At 43.6% G+C, this 16,830-nt stretch overlaps 1 protein-coding gene across 7 annotated transcripts in view; it reads right to left on the bottom strand.

Annotated features, from left to right (window-relative positions):
- TMEM229B (transmembrane protein 229B) overlaps positions 1–11,134 on the bottom strand; it is a 31,549-nt gene extending 20,415 nt beyond the window's left edge. For 2 of the 7 annotated variants that reach the window (XR_014590352.1, XM_083863159.1), the window contains exons 1-2: positions 11,015–11,134; positions 412–581 (exon numbers count right to left, since the gene is read on the bottom strand). The gene's annotated coding sequence lies outside the window, so the exon portion shown is untranslated. Of the gene's footprint in view, positions 1–411; positions 582–680; positions 1,672–3,227; positions 4,611–4,810; positions 5,360–11,014 lie in introns of those variants that run through there. The other 5 variants (XM_083863161.1, XM_083863164.1, XM_083863162.1 and 2 more) reach the window with 5 other exon arrangements.
- Between the last annotated feature and the right edge of the window lie 5,696 nt (positions 11,135–16,830).

Raw genomic sequence — 16,830 nt, 5'->3', positions numbered from 1 at the left:
CTGACTCACACCTGTGCTTTCACAGGAGAGAGCAACCCCCTGCTCTTTACCTACTGCTCTGGTTTAGCTCAGAGTTACTGCTCCACTGTCCTGATTGTTTTAACTGCCTAAGGCTAACAGAGTGTGAGGTTTTAAAGAGACAATAACACTGAAAAGTTTGGCTGAATAAATTACTAGTTATCAGAATGATGTGACTCACAGCAGACAGAGATCAAGGGTGATATGTGCAAATGACAATCTTACACCTGCAGAAAAGAGCTTGAGGTTTAAACCAATGGAAGTAACTTTGCATTCTACATACTCAAATTTCAAAGGTCCCATCTACAATGCAGTCAGCTCTGTACTCAGACAACTGCTCTGTTTTTCTAGTCTACAAGTGCAGTCCCACCAGTTTTAGCCTCCAGACCTTACCTTTTCTGGGGAGGGATCCTGGAGCTCTCCCACTCTTTGGCCAGCTCCTATTTCACAACATCTGCAGGTAGACTAGGCTGTCTCCAGCAAGTCCAAGGGGTTTCAGATGCCAGTTGTTTTCAGCCCAGCTGTGTGTGACCAACAGCTAATACAGCAACCAGACAGCCTTCCTAAACCAAAAAAGTACATTTTAATCTTAATACAGCACAATGCAAGAGAGGTTTTAAACACTGAAGTAGCTATGTGTATGGATAACTTAGCTCCAGTACATTGGGTCCTGGAAGACCTGACTTCTTCAGAGCCCCCACCCAGCACCTGTACCTGCCCCTTGCCCAGGGCACACCCTGACAGCTGCCTCTCCTCGGGTGAGGCTCAGCCCTTCAGCTCCCCACTGTCCTTCTGGATCCCAGCCACAGCAAACACACAGAGCAACTTCACTGGAGTCAGTGACCAAAGGTTCACAGCTACCGTCTCAGCCAAGGCCTCAATTAACCCTTGGAGGGTCTGCCAGAAATTGCTTTACATATGTTTTCCCCATCAATGTCTCAATTTTTAAAGTAAGCTTCACTGCTGACACCTTTCTGCCCCCATCCTATCTCTCCTAACATTGTCTCCTTATCTTCCCAAATCTCTCATCCTCTCTTCTCCAATCAACACACTTTTCTTCTGTCTTCCCCGTTCCAGGACAGAGTGTGGAGTTCATGTACGCAGGCCCTTGCCAGTGCCACCCACCCAGCACCCCAACCTGTTCCTGGGAGCACTGGCACTGACGTCCCTGCTCCAGTGATCTGACTGCCTTTCACCTCCATGTTGGGCTCAGGCAGCACAGCTGCATGATCCAAGAAAGTGGAGCCCATGAGCTGGGGCTCTCCTCTTCAAATGCTGACATTTAGGATGCCACATTCCTGATTTTCACTGAAGTCATGCCTGGAGGTGACAGCTTCAACACGCAAGTATCCAACACTTTATTTACATCAGCCTCACAGATCTTACAACCCAAGGCTTCTCTATACATAGCATTTTTCTGGATTAATTGCATATGAAGAAGTTAAAGCGAGGACATTTATGTGCCAGACTGCGTAACAAATGAGTTCTTCACATTATCCTAATGAATCTCAGCATTTTTGAGCACCAAAATCCAAGATGAATTCGAGAGACATGTTTTCCTTAATAAACAAAACAAAACCTACACTGTTTTTATTTGAATGATACTGAACTACAAAACCAGTCCAATTAAAAATGCAGATTAAATAACTAAACCTCCCCCCAAAAAATCTTCCCAATAAAATTAATGTAGCAATGAATAGCATAAACCCACTAATTAAATCAATGTAATATGGGTATTACTGAGACACATCTAGCATCTTCTGCCTATGCACTGAAGCTTGCATCTACTTTGGAGTCTCTCTTATCATAAGAAATAGATGCTATTTTACTAGCTACATATTTGTATATCAGACTGGGAAAGAACTTGTTTGTTGTCTAGCTTTGGTATAAATTGTTGTCACATCAATGTTCCTAAAAACTACTTGCATGCAATCCATTTTCCTTATATGCATTTTGCCACAGTTGGATATTTGCCACAGATTTCTACTGAACTATTTATCAGACATATGCAAACAAATTTCAAAAGGCATTTCTCTAGAATCACAAGAATACTGAGAATGCTTTTTACATAGATGTACTTGTCTATAATTTGATAGGTAAAAGACTGAGGAACAAAATCATACAAAATAAGCAACTGCAACACACTCCCAACTCCTTAATGCAGAAACACGAACATGACAAAAGGCTTCAAGCCAACCTAACTTTAGAACAACACAATCCTGCTCAGTCCATTCCTCTCCCTGGCAGCAGAGCTCAGGCCACCCGTGGGGCTTCACCTGGAGCCACACCAAGGAACTCATCAGCCCTCTGAATGCTACTCCATGCTACCCTAAAGCCTGCTAGTTTTCAGCTGGATCATCATCTCTTAGATTTGGCTCATAGCACATGGCTCAGCAGGAAGAAGTTCCCTTTTCACAAAACATTTCATTACTTTGAACTCAAAGTGCTGGAGAAACCATACCTTTGGTTACAAATATATCTACACTTGAAAGAAAACACTCATTGACAAAATACTCATTAGTAAAGACTATATCATAATATATGTGAGCAGAGCAGTAGAGCTGAAGAGAAAGATTCAACCTTAAGGCTCACATGATTAATACAAAGCTTAAGCTGCTCAGAAAACGGGATTTGGGTGGGTTGTTGGTTTTTTTTATATAGATGGATTTTCTGTGTCAAAATACTAATGATTAAAAATGTGTTTTTAAGAAGGGAAAACCAAATTTTAAAAAAAAATTGAGTTAGAGTAGTGTGAACGTCCACTTGCATAAACAAAAAGAGTTAAAAACTAAAATTTCATACTTCCCAGAGCACTTCCTGCTCTGACTGTTCCTCTGACACAGACACCAACATTCCTGGTGTCATCAGCCTGGGGACTACACATGAGCATAATCTAGCAGTACTGCTCATCAAATGAGAATATAAAGAAAATCAAAATAAAAGGAAAGCAAATTCCTAACTGGAAAGTGGTTAGTTGTGCGTTCCTTCAACTGTCTATTTTAGTATTTACCTCTCTTCATTATTTCTACAGTTCTCTACAAAGAAAGCTCAGGTCCATGCAACTAACCATTGTTAGCTGTGCAACAGAAAAATTAAGTCAAAACATTGCTCCATGACTTATCTGAGATTCTCCTGGGAAGAAAGTGCCAAATTTGGAAACAGAAAGTATGTGTCTTGTCAGAAACTTGCCTTGTTTTGGCAGGACTTACACAGCAGACGATGCAGATCTTCCTTTTAACTGAAGTCCCACCATGTCTCTTGATGAGGACTTCTGAATCTGTTCCTGCACTGGACTGAAATACTGCAGAGAGACATGTAGGAGACAGTCCCTCATCTCCTGAAATGCAAATGCCTTTTGCTCCTTCTGGAACAATAAAGAAATAACTGGAAAACCAATTCCGTAAAACCACAACTTGCAGTTACCCAAGGAAAACAAGTTATTTTAAGGTTATGTGCACTCTTTCCTAGATATATCTAGGTAGGTCCCCTCTCTCTACTGAAAACTTCTGTCAATGCCCTGAGAAGCACATTAGACCTCTGGAGTTTCAGATTTCTTCTAAAAGCAATGCCACCACCCAACAGCTGAAGAAGCTTGGGCAGATGCCTTCATCCCCACGCAACCACAGTCTCTGCAAATGCTTCTGTGGCTATTTATTGCCAAAACCAAAAATGCATTTAAATAACTTCCAAGAGTCATTCTTTTTTGCTGTTGTTATCCTGCAGTATCTTTGAAAAAGAAATTGAACTGAGTTTTCAAACAAACACATAACTGAATTCCTTCATGCTGTCTTCCATTATTAGACTATGATTTTTTCCTCCGTGTACACTCATTCCTGCTTATGGTCCTTCCATTCTGCTTCTGCAAAGGCAATGAAAATGAACCAGCTGGATTTATGTTCATATTTTCATGAACTACCATGGCTCTCAATATTTTTGGGCCAAGGGGCCACTGTGAGTGTTTTAATACTTTTCACAGCTTGCCATGTATTCTTGTCATCTACCTTTTAACAAAAATCTCTCACCCATTTTCTTAATTTTCATGGTCCTAAGGATGAGCTCTGACCTACTTGTTGTAAGCTGTTGAACCATCAAACACTCACAGATCCATCACAGGGAATGGTAATTTACTCATATATGCTCACATACTGTTCATTATCTTTGAGAGCTCATCTAACTTTGTTGTTCATTTCAGGTTTGGTGAATACTTTTCTCTAAAACTGGGGTCAAATCTGACCTCACAATACAGCAGATTAAGCAGGAGATGAGTTAAGAAGGAGCAACTCTTACAAAACTCCACCTACACTTTCTTTATGAAGTACAGCACCCATGTTATATCATGAAAGCACACTCACTGGCTTTTTGGTAATTGAAGGCAGGGTACTGTTGCCTGGCAACTTATCTGATTACCATTTTTTCAACTATCACATGCACACTTAGATATATTGCATAATAATGTCTCGCCTTTATGCAGCCTAACTCAATGGGAAAAAAAAAAAAAAGAAAAAAAATATACGGGGATGGGGGCAGGAAAGCTACCAAAATTCATGTCTTTCTTTTTAGGAAAAATGTACAAGATAGTAGCTCAAAACCAGGTTGAAACATTAGTATTCCTGAATTTTATTCCTGCCTTTCCTGGCTTGCTGAATGTGCTTACACAAGCATTTTACTTTATCTACTTGTCTGCAAAATGACACTAATAATACCAGCCTCACAGAGACACACTGAAAATTCATTAAGAACAGAGAGATTCACAAATGAAAGATGCGGTGGAAGTGCTGGTGTTAGCACTTACAGCTTTTTAGTACTCCAAATGTAAGCGTAGCAAATGTTCATCATTGTCATGACATTGTCCAGTCCTTGTTTCTCAAACCAAGGAAACTACATTTCTCGCATCAGAATGGGACACTTTCCCACCTTCTATGTCTGATATGTAGCTGGAGAAAGAAAAAATAAAACAAAAAACCTACTCCCACTGCCCCACACAAAAGGCAGCATATCCCAATTTGGAGTAACTGTCCAAGAGAAGGATCTGGATTCTAGAAGTTGACTTTTCATACATCCACAATTTAATAAGACAACGTAATATAACATAATGAATTGCCTTTTTTCTATATGCACCTTAGTATTTCTGCACTGCACAGAAAACGGCTTAGCTGCCCAGGGCACTCCTAATACCATGCTAACCTCTGTCAGCTCAAGTGCCTGATGCTGATGGTTTGGAAAGTATCTCATCTCCACAGTAAAGTATGAAGCAGCAAAGGAAAACCAAGCCCAGTGTTGCTAAGGAATCATTACATTACCTTCACAGCAGCTCTTCTCTCCCGAGTAAGACATTCAAGCATAAGCAGTGCCCTACATCCTGAAGCTCCTGTACAAGTCCACTTCCAATTAAAAGCTTAATCATGAGGTGTGCCTTGGAAAGAACTACTGGATCAAAATAAACCAAATCACATGGTATCTACCATACCACTAGGGGAAACTATAGACATCTTAAAAATGCCAGAAATTACAAAAATAAATAATTCTTTATCTAGAACTTACTGGAAGCATCCTTACCATAAGCCTCTGCTGACACAAAATACAAAGAAAATACGTGGCTCAAACTGTCCCATGGGTTAAGCAAGTCTGGCTTTGCTAGGTCAGTTAGCAGGAGAGGAAACAGCCAAATATACCACTATCATCAGGAACACTCTGCTGCAAGCAGAGAGGAATGACTACCTAGAGCTCTGCATAGACACAGCCCCAGCCAAGATTTCTCAGTCCAGATCAGGCTGGTGGAGCCAAATGAGTTGCATCATCATCTGTGAATGTATTATGGATGAAAGAAATAAAAAGAAAACAGACTCCCCAACCTCAGAAGGTATTTGGCAGTACAGACAGCATTATGCCAGAGCTACCCATACTAAAGAGAGAGCTCTCCCCTTCAGAGCTTCTCCCTACTTCATCATGCTCCCAGCAGTATCATGAAAACAGGACAGAGAGGTGCTCCACATAAGTCCTTCATACAGGTTATCTCCAATAAATGGCACACCTGAGAGCAAAGATCCAGCAAGGAAGAAGTCAAACAGCAGTTTCACCACACTATGATATCAACACTCACCTAGTGACTACTAATGCTTGGATCTTATGCAATGAAAGCAAGACAGCATTTGCAGTAGGGAAGATTCTCTCAGTCATTTAATCCAGCTTTGACAGAAGCATGTGAAGGCAGGGGAGTTTTGAAATAAGGTTGTGGACTCTTGTGCACTGACACCAACGAAATTCCAGAAAAAAAGAAAGGGTAATGTAGAGCATTCCCTCTTTCTTGCAATGATCAGACACCTCTGACCTAGTAACTGATAGGTATGCTCATTCAGAAACGCCTACGAACAAATCTCTAAAGCAGTCTAGCTCTTATTTCGCCTCTGAGGACGTGTTAACGAGCAGCATACACCTGCAAAGCCTTTTACACTCATTTTAGCTGGAGTGCAAGGTGCATAAGCTCCGGCTCACAGTAGACATTATTGGGTATATCATTTACAACCAGGAATGTAGTGCTCTGACTAACCAGAAAGAGAGCGTTGTTCTGAATTGGCACAGATGTTGGTAATCTGCTCCTGCAGAGCCAAAGCCTTTGCCCAGTCTGGCTTTCTTTCAAGGCTTTTTGTAGTTGCCTGCACAGCCATCTTACCTAGGAACTCAGGAACCATCTGGATACTCCTGCCTCACATATCATAACAGAAATGTGAAAAGCAGACCAGTTTGTTTCTGACATGCACAGACTCTACTCCCTAACCCAGCCTGTACTGAGCCTGCAGAGCTAAAGTAAACAGCATGGCCAGGTGATAAAGCCACCAGGGAATATTAAAACACATGCAGGAAGCAGATCTGAGAAGGGATCCTTTACAAACCTGTACCAAGCAAGCCACAAGCAGGTAATACCTTTTATGTTGGAAAACATTAGCTAACTAGACAATCAAACTTTCTTTCAAAAGAAGGATATACCATACTTCTTCACTTTACCTTCTTCACCTTTGACATCAAGCAAATTTTGAAACAGAACTCCCACATGAATTGTTCAACTTAATTTCTTTCCCTCCTGAAACAACCCAGGAACACCACTGGACACTGCCTCACCTGCAGCTACACAAGAACAGGTAGGACAGTTGCTCGAGTGCTATTTCCCCATCTGCAGGACACAGCTCTGGCATCTGAAAGCTTAACAAGGTACTCCAACTGCTAAGGAGTAGGAAGTACTTCCCACAAAAGGATGGTGAGGAGTGGGAATAAAGGCTTTTTCTTCCTCCTGCTGGCAAACAATTTCTTTAAGTAATTGACCCATTTCCTACAGAATAATTAGCCCAAAGGAATGAAGCGCTGCTGACCTTTAATTAGCATTGTTACCTCTCCTCTGTCTGAGACTGAAAAAAGAAACAAAACAACACAACGACTTAATTTCATTTTCTTAAACATGGCATTTGTTGAAGGCAATCCAGAAACAAAGAATCCTAAGGTACAATTTGCAACAATAAAATTTTCCATTACTTCTATGATTTCACCATCAGAACAAGGTCTCCTCCACACCACCACTCTTTAAGACCCCTCAATACATTTTCTCCTTTTTAGAAGCTTTTTCAGGATGCTTTCCAATCATCTTCCACGAGGAAAAAACTTCTTTCTGTTGTCCGACAGCTTAACAGAAAGGACTATTTTGCCTAAATCTCCTGCAGATAATTTTATTAAAATTTCATGCAGTTTCTTGCAACACAGCTCGATAGCTTGGATGAGGACAGTTCCTTAGTCTAAGGAGAGTAGATGTGCATATCATGAATACAAGAAAGCACGCAAGCCAGTGAGGCAACTCCAAAACTTGCAAAGGACTCTTCAAACATATCTCACAGAGATGACACTTTGTGACCGATTCTATGCTGCAGAAAAAAGAAAAACCTACAAAGTCTGACCCCAGACTCTGCAATAAATACGATTCTGAGGATACAAACAAGATTTGCCATCAAAGCATGTGATGACAGCAAAACTTGAGGGTTCCTCCTCTCCTCCCCCCCCCAAACAGGAAGAGAGTGCAGAATCTCCTCTCTTCCCCCTTATTCCCCCTCCATACCTTCTTCTTCCTGGCATGCTCATTCCCCAAACTGCAGTTCATTTTAAACACTCTGGAGGGAGGCAAAAACTAAATTCATCTGACTAATTATGCCATGAGAAGAAGCACCCCTCCTGGACACAATGCAGTGCCTGCCAGCAGCCCCAAAACACCTGATCCGAGGACAGATATTGTCTTACCTAAGCAGACAGGTACTAAAAGAACATTTACAATGCTGGAAAACAACTCCTCTCCCCCTTTCTTGATGTGTGGGATTAAGTAGATCCACAAATTATAAGGGCAAAGGGATCCCTGCATCTTTACTCCCTAGAACATCTTTGAGATGCTGAATATAGATTGCAAAAAGGTATCTTAAAAGACTCCACATGCTGTCGAGTTCATCACCTTATCCAAAAACCTTTTCCTGCCTTACACTCTAAGCCAAAAACCTGCATCTCTCTTCAAGGTTAAATTTGCCTTTCACTATTTGGCACCACATAACATTATGACATTGTCAGCAAAACTGCAGAGTCCCCACTACCAGGTACCACTTCCATCTGAATGCAGAGATCTAGGTTACCCTCAGCCCAAGAAGTATCCATACCTCTTGTTTTAGATCCCTCTTACCACTTCTGTAAACTGCCATGGGATCTTGTCATAAGAATTCCAAGGTTTGAACTCTCCAAGGAAGCAGCTTGTTTTGTGTCTCCACCATCAGCCTTCAGTAGAGTGAGAACAGCAATACTGACCAAGGCTACAGACATGCTGCCAGAGCCTCAGCAAGAAGTTATGCAGTTACAAGTGGTATTACCTCAACTTCTGCTTGTCCCTCTATTTCCTTTCCACCAGACTATACTACACGCTTTTTAATATTCCTGTGATCAGAGGATCTCAGAATGTTTCACATTGAATCAGCTGCTTCTAGCACTTTTGCTGAGCTTTGTTTAGGAAGCTGCTATAGCTATAAGTTAAATGAAACAATTTGGAGTTAAGTTTTGTGTTTCAATTTGACCTGTGAAATGCCATTTTCCTGTACCTCAGTTTCTCCTTCTACAAAAACACCCACGTTCTTCAGCAGCAGCCTCCATAGAGAAGTATGAAATCCTCAGATATACACACTGAGAGCATATATTCCTCAGGGAAAAAATACCTACTCTAAAATTAAGTGAAAAATCTTAATTTATCCACAGTAGCAAGCTGCTGTCACCTAACACAGGAAAACTGACATTTCTCCATGGAAGAAGTCATACCTTCTCACTGGGACAAGGTGCTGGGATTCAAGAAGGACCTTCAGGATGTGTCATGGACACAAGAGTATCTTATGGATTTCCTACACAGTTTTTCTCAGTGCTGGCTGAAAGTGCCTACAGGCATTATGGACTCCGTGTCAGTAAGTCTCTTTTCTGTTTCCTAATAACTTACGGTAATTTTTGTTTCCATGACTTCCTATTTACCACCAAACAGTAGCTAGCCCCATCTCTAACTGATATTGTACATATATTAATGCATTTGTGCTCTTGGAGATCACAGAATGGAGCTCTCTGGGCAATCTGTTCTTCTTGCAAATCCCCAATGCACACAGCTCTGGAGATGTTACCACTTTGCCTGTGAAATAAATCAGCTCCTGCAGGGATTGCTCTTTTCCTCAGAAATAAGAGAAAACAGGAAAAACCTGTCAAATAAACAATGCCAGAGAACAATACAAATTATTTCACATAACGGAGTTTTACTGCATCTGCTGTGTAATTATGAGGCTTAAGAAGTTTGTACATCCCCAGTAGTTTTGGATCAGCAATGTGAAAAATGTTCTCTAGGAAGTCCCAGTGTGACATTCCAGCTCAAGATGAACAGGACAGGGCAGCCTCCACAGCATCCTTACTCCTAAGTATCCCAGAAACAATTAGCAAAACCCTAGAGTAAATGAGTGAATGGAGTTCAGAAGGAAACGGATTTTCCATTTTGCAAAAATTCAGCTATTCTGAATATTTTTCCATACCAAAAATGGAACAAGAGCAAACATCTCGAGACTAATTAATTTTTTTAAAAAAATAGAAAGGAAAAACTCCCATTTTCAGCCGACTATAGTATCTGTATCCCTGACCTCTGGCTTTACACACAGGAGTAACTCACAAGGTTGCAGAAATGTCACTGAACGGAGCAGAGCCAGCCCCCACCTCCCACTTCTGCTCTGCAAACGCTGGGCTCATTCAAACCTATTTCCCCTTGCCTGGAATAAACTTTTACAGAAATCAAATACAAAAAACACATGTTTCGAGACGTTTCTCTCCTCTTCGTGGGGAAAAAAAAAAAAAAATTAAAATAAGGTCCAGTGAATAGCACCTCCGATTTCAACAACCCTTCCACCACGCTTTCCCAGAGCCCCGCAAACTCGGCAGCCGGAGTCGGGAGCTCCCGAGCGAGCAAAACCCGCTGGATACCCACCGGGGGTGTGCGGGGCCCGGCCCGCGGGGGCTCCCCGGGAGAGGGCGACCCGCCGCTGCCGGGGAACCTGCCCTTCGGCCGCCCGGGCGCCTTTGTCTCGCTCCGGCCGGCACCCGCCCGGGGCGGCACGGCCCTCCCGCCGCCACAAAGCGAAACCAACGGCGCCATCCCCGCCCTCCGCCCCGGGCAGCGCATCCCCCGCGCCGCTGGGCTGCGGGGAGGAGGCCGCGGGCCGCGCTCACCCCGGCGGGGCGGCCCTGAGGGGAGGGGAGGACAGCGGCCCTGAGGGGAGAGCAGGGGCCGTGAGGGGAGGGCAGCGGCCGTGAGGGGAGGGGAGAGCAGGGGCCGTGAGGGGCAGGCAGCGGCCGTGAGGGGATGGCAGCGGCCCTGAGGGGAGGTGAGGTGAGGGCAGCGGCCGCGGGCGGCTCCCGGTGCCGCCGCTGGGCCCCCCCGCCCGGGCGCGGCTCGCGTCCTCACCGGTGTCCATGGGTGCCCCGCGGGCGGCGGGAGGTGAAGTGTGCCGGTGACACTCGCCCGTAGTATGGATGCGGTTTCAATCTGCACATGCTCGCTCCCGACAGCCAGCCTGCCCCGCCACCTTCCCTTAACTCTTTCCGCGCTGCCTGGCAGTGCCGGGCCCGCGTCCCCCTGCCGGCCTGCAGCCGCCTCCCTCGGCCCGGAGAGCCCTCCCGGGGCCCTCTCGGGGCACGGAGCTGAGGGCGGTGCGGGAGCCCCGGGAAGGGACCCGGCTCCCGGAGAACCAGACCCTGCCGGTGCGGTGTGTGCTCAGGTGAGGTCGGGAACACCCTGCCCTAAAAGATCCCCAAACGCCTGGAGTGTTGGGAACACCGTGTGGCACAGTGCGCCTTGGCTGGTGAGCCTGCAGTACCAGTTCTTCCTATTTACTTGTCCAAAGAAACCCGTAACAAAAACAAATAAACACACACCCCATCCGCTGAGGGATGTAACCCACATGTGCCTGTTGTTGGATCTGGACGCTGGCAGGACATCCCTGCAGTGCAGGAAATCAAACACAACTATCAAAGGAAGTATTTGTCTGCAGCTTCAGCATTAAAATAAGGAAACATAATCTCTGAAAAATGTGTTTTTCCACCCACAAGGACCTCTCCAGATTCAGAAAACTGCCCGAGGAAGAATAGTAAGAAAATAAATTTGAAGCACAGGTAGTAAAAATAAATTAAAATCCTTTCTCTGACTGCATTAACTCTTCGACAGCACAAGAACACAGGAGAAAAATGCTTTCTTTTAGCATGAGAAATCAGGAGAGTGTAGTCCTGAACCAAGACTTGCAAGCAAACAAATTCCCCCTCTGTACCTCTGGCTTCCCTCTGAACAAATGGATGTAACAGCAGCTCCTCTGCAGTTAGGTGTACCTGACTAGTGCCTCAAGTACCTTACAGTCTTCAGACAAAAGTGAGCAAGGTTTTTTAGTCCTGTCCCTCTCCGGAGAGAGACATTAACATATTCTGGGATAAAATGGTAACCTTAAGTGACACAAACGCAGAAGTGGCAATCGATCTTGAGCCCAGAGGCCTGTCTTTACTAGCACCCTGCTTTTCCTACTGGATTACTGACTGTAGGGCTCTTGTCTAATCATCTCTGGCCTCTGATGCAGTCCATATTTTCTTTCTCACAGGCACAAGGATTCCTGGTCTCTCCTACCTTCTGTAGTACCAGAAATGAGGTAATTCTTTTAGCAGAATAAGGATGGCTTTATGACCTCTGTTTAATGACTCAGCATTTCTGGTTTCAGTAATATATAGTCCCAATAAAGAGGCAACATCGGATCCGTGCGGGGCCCAAAGCAATAACAATGAAGGATTCTCGAGCTGTCTGGCAGCAGTGACTCTGTTAAAGGCCGGTGCTCTCTGGAGAGGCTGCTCCTCCAGCCCCAGCCCTGCAGGGCCGGCAGAGGCTGCACACACACACCAGAGCCGTGCACGGACAGCTCTGCCCAAGGCGGGAGTGCCCGGGCTGCTGCCCGGCGTTCCCTGTGCACAAACCTCTGTAGCTGCTCCGAGGATGCCACAATGCAGCAGAGCAGCCTGTCACCCAGTCACCTGATTGCACAGTCTCACTGTGAGAGCTGGAGATGCAGAAAGATGGAGCGTTTTAAAGGGGAAATGGAGAATAATGCACAGCTAGCCCTACCTCAGCAACCGAGCTGTGCGAGCTAGGGCAGCGCTGCGTGTGCTGGCCACCTCAAGATGGATGAAAAAAACCCACAGCCGTTTTGTATAAATTTCAACAGAACTGAGAAGGAAAATGGTAAAATAGCTAAGGCATCTTTGATGTTCTAAGAAGCACCTTTAAAATACCATATCCAATTAGGCAGTTGGAGAAGACAGCAGCCTGAAGCAGTGCTTATGTATTTATTGTGAAATAGCATCCTTTAGAAAGCATCAAGGACCATGCTAGAGATATAGTCAAGAGAGCATGAGAGAGATCATTTCACAGTATGAAACAGCATGAATGTTTCACAGCATGAGAGGAGAGAATGCCTTACGGGGAGCAGAGGAAAGGTCAAAGAGAGAGGAAGAAGAGAGCTGAGAGATACTCACCTATGAGGAGAAATCAACAGCCAAATGGATCAGAAAAATGAGAAGCACGTGTAAGGAACACATAAATCTGTATTCTCCTGTCTAGTCACATCATGCAGAGAGAGGAAGGAGGAGGTAAGGATAAAGGAGAGAGATCCCAAAATGAGAAGGGAGGAAGGAAGGAGAAGGCAGTGAAGCAGAGTGAGGGGAATGAAGACACTGTACTGTGTTGAGGGGACAGGTGGGAGGGAGAAATGTCAGAGCAAGCACCTGATGGTGGTGCTGTACGCCTGAGAGCTTGTTCAGCTCTCCCTAGCTGCACTAGCTGGTCCAGATGAGCTGTCATTATTCTGTTCAACCTTTTTTATTTAAGCCTGAGCTAGTAAAGGAAGAGGAAAAAAAAATTGAGATTATAGTACAGTGAAAGTGGGAGTAGGATGAAGACTGGGGACAAGTCAAGACAATTTCTAGAACTGCCCTTTTGTCAGGCATTCACAAGGAAGCTCGAGCTCTCCAAGGCCTGGTGCTGGGAGTGAGCACCATTCTCTAGAGAGCATGCAGGCTTTGCACAGGAAGCTGGGTCCCAGGTGAAGAGTTTGTGGTGACATAAGGACTCTCTAGTCTTTCTGCAGCCACTTGTAAACAGGCACAGGGAATGCAGCTGATCTTATTAATGGTCTCATAATCTCTTCATGTGCGTGTTGCCTTTTTCTGAAATAGCATAGATCATGTATATAATACCTGATCTAGTTCCTATATGTGTGCCCAAAACCAGTTCAGATGTTTCTTCACCAGCCTATCTGGTTCTGGAAGGGTTTCTTCATTTGAGTCCACCATAACACCGGAGTGTATGGAAACATCTTGGAAAGTGGCATAATCATATTTGCTTGCTGCTGCACTCCTGCATCTGGACATGGTAAGGAGTGCAGTGCAGCAATGCTCAAGCTAGTTCTTCACTTATCCATTCTGTGACAGGCAAAGCTGTCCCTCGCTGTCATTTGTGTTTTATTTGTGGCATGTTGTTACACTGAAGGAAAAAATAAAAGAAGACTTATGTCTTCAGGAGCATTTTAATGTGATCATTACACTGGTATCTGAGAACATCACAAACATCACTGCCACTGTAGTCATTCCCAGTGAGGTAAGATCTTGCTCTGCAGACTGGGCTTTGAAGTTCAGGCATGTTTCAGTCAAAAAGAATCCTAAATTTGAGATTCATAGCATCTCTCTTTCCCCAGAGAATTTAGTTTTATATGGCTCCTTATATTTAAATTCCATTTTAATCCAGTAGATGCTCATCCCTTCTGTAAATCCGGCCCCGGTCTTGAAAAAGAAGCACCTGAAAATTAGTCTTACTAGTTTAGTCCAGGTGGGTTGTCTGGCATCGCTTAGGAACTAATGAGGAATGGGATCCATATTTTCAGAGCAGAGTATAACTGCCAGGCTTATTAAGTCATCCGTAGCCTTATTTCTAGATTCACTTTCTACATGCTAATGGGTTCTGCAGCAAATGAAATGAGAATCTCACCTTATAACACTCCCCATCCTCTACACAGCCCAGCCAGTGCTTTGAAGGCAACACCTATCATGAAAAACTTCATCACAATTGTTTAAAACCTGTCAAGATGGATTTTCCACTCTCTAGGGAAGTTTGGCTTTATCTGTCCTGGCTTTGTCCTGTTTTTCTGAGGAGGTCCCACAATTTGAAATTGAGAATTTCATCTCCCTGTGTGTATAAAATAAAGAGTAGATGCTCTGTGTTTATGTAATAACCCACCCATGGGTGTACATCCAAAACATGCACTTCTCTGACAGGAAACTGAGGAACAAAGAGTAATCTTTAGGCTTCCAAGGAAATTAAAGAAGGAACTTATTTTTTTTCCCTGAGGGGTCCCCAGCCACTGTGGTGACAAATGTTATTCAAATACCTGAAGTAGGAAATGGATTTTGAAGAATACCACAAGTCATGTATTGTTTCAGATCAGCTTGTATAGGTCTTTATGCAATACCATGGAAATTACTTTCTTTGTGTCTTTTTCCTTGTGTGCATGTAGGAAAAATACAAGCCATGGATTTGCTGAGTTTTTCGAAGAAAACATGAAGGAAATTTTCAAACATGGTTCCTCCAAGCTGGAGGAGATTCCCTGGAATGATGGCTCATATCTTTCTTTTGCTTGTGTCAAGGTCTTGGGTTTTTTCTATGGCTCACACACTAGCGCCACATTCATCACTCCTGAGAAAGTATTTATTCACAAAGAGATAGAGGCAGAAGTTAAGTCCATGAAGGTTCTTATCTCTGCACAAAATTTAAGCCACTTAAACATTTCTTCTTCTAATGGTGCCTGTGCCAGTCTCTGTGGTAAGGTGCTGTCCTTGGGATGAGCTTCAAAACATTGAAGGCAAGACAGCAATCCTCAAGGAAGCCAGAGCTGTTTTTAAAAACTCTAGGCTTTCTCTCTGGGACTGCTGAAATAATTTCCTTACTCAGAACATTTTCTTTCCTTTAGATATAGATCATAATAGTAAAGCATACATTAGTATTTAGCTTTTCTTTCCTTCAAAGCATTTTTCTATAATAGATACCTGCCATACCTTTTGGCTTGGTAAGAGCTTGGCTCTGAAACTAAACACTGCAAATAGGAAATTTTTACTCCTAAGAGATATGACCAAAGTGCCATGCAGCAAAGCATTTCCCTGTTTAGGAAAGCTCTCTCCATCGGTGTTCCTATTCAAGATATCTGTGGGAAAAGATGCTAATAATGCATTTTTTCATAGACAGTGTTAAAGCTTGTGAGTTTCCTCTGGGATGTTCACCTTTTTGGACTCACAGAAAAATTTCTCAGAAGAGAAGTAGTGTCCTCCACTACCTTCTGCCACCTTTGCCTTCATGTGGATTCGATTCCAGACAGGTTCTTTGGAACAGAGCAGGCTGAGGTTTCTAGAATGAGCAGCAGGCAAGATTTACCTGAGGTGTGACTGATGTCTGACTAAGTCAGCCTGTATTTGCTTGAATTTTTAATGACAATAAGCAAAAAGAATCCTTCCTGATTTCTATTCTAGATTCAAGGACAGAAGAAAAGGAAATGTTATATACATGGAAATTACAGAACCTGAAGGGTTTGGCAGCAACCCTGTTTTCTCTTCTTTTGCCAGATTCAGCAAAAGGCAAACATAGTTTTGGGGAGAAGTGAGCCACTTTACGAACCTGCACATGTCCAGTCCAACTTGATCCACTGATCTGTTTTGAGGAGATGTGTTTTCCATTAAAAATGGCAGGAGACTGTAAGCTTGGAGGCTTGGGTTGTACTCCCAGATGTGCTTCAGGCCTTCCCAATGCCCTCAGTTTCACCTCTCTGAATTTCTCTTTCCCCAGCTGTAAAAGAGGGAACACATTTCCTCTGCTGGAAGGCTTTGAGACAAGCGGATGGAAAACAGGATAAGTGAAGAGGTGTTACATTTCAAGAGTTTCTAGAATGGCAAACAACCTGATGCTAACACTTCATTGACACATCTTGTAACTCTGAGCTAGCTAAGGAATTGAGACAGAGAAGAGAGATCGCACATGATTTACCTGAAATGCTTTTGAATGTCAGTGCCAGAGATGGGATAATTATAATAAATAATTACTTTCCATAAAGTGTCTTTGTTACATATTATACTGCAAAATATAATTGAGACACTAAATATTTCTGGAAGAGTAGTTTTTGTTTATACAATGTGACATGTGCAAAG

Source organism: Zosterops lateralis, assembly GCF_965231275.1.
Source record: "Zosterops lateralis genome assembly, chromosome: 6".
In the NCBI taxonomy this organism is placed as follows: domain Eukaryota; kingdom Metazoa; phylum Chordata; class Aves; order Passeriformes; family Zosteropidae; genus Zosterops; species Zosterops lateralis.
The sequence above is the reverse complement of the archived record's forward strand: the minus strand, read 5'-3'. Positions and strand labels throughout refer to the sequence as shown.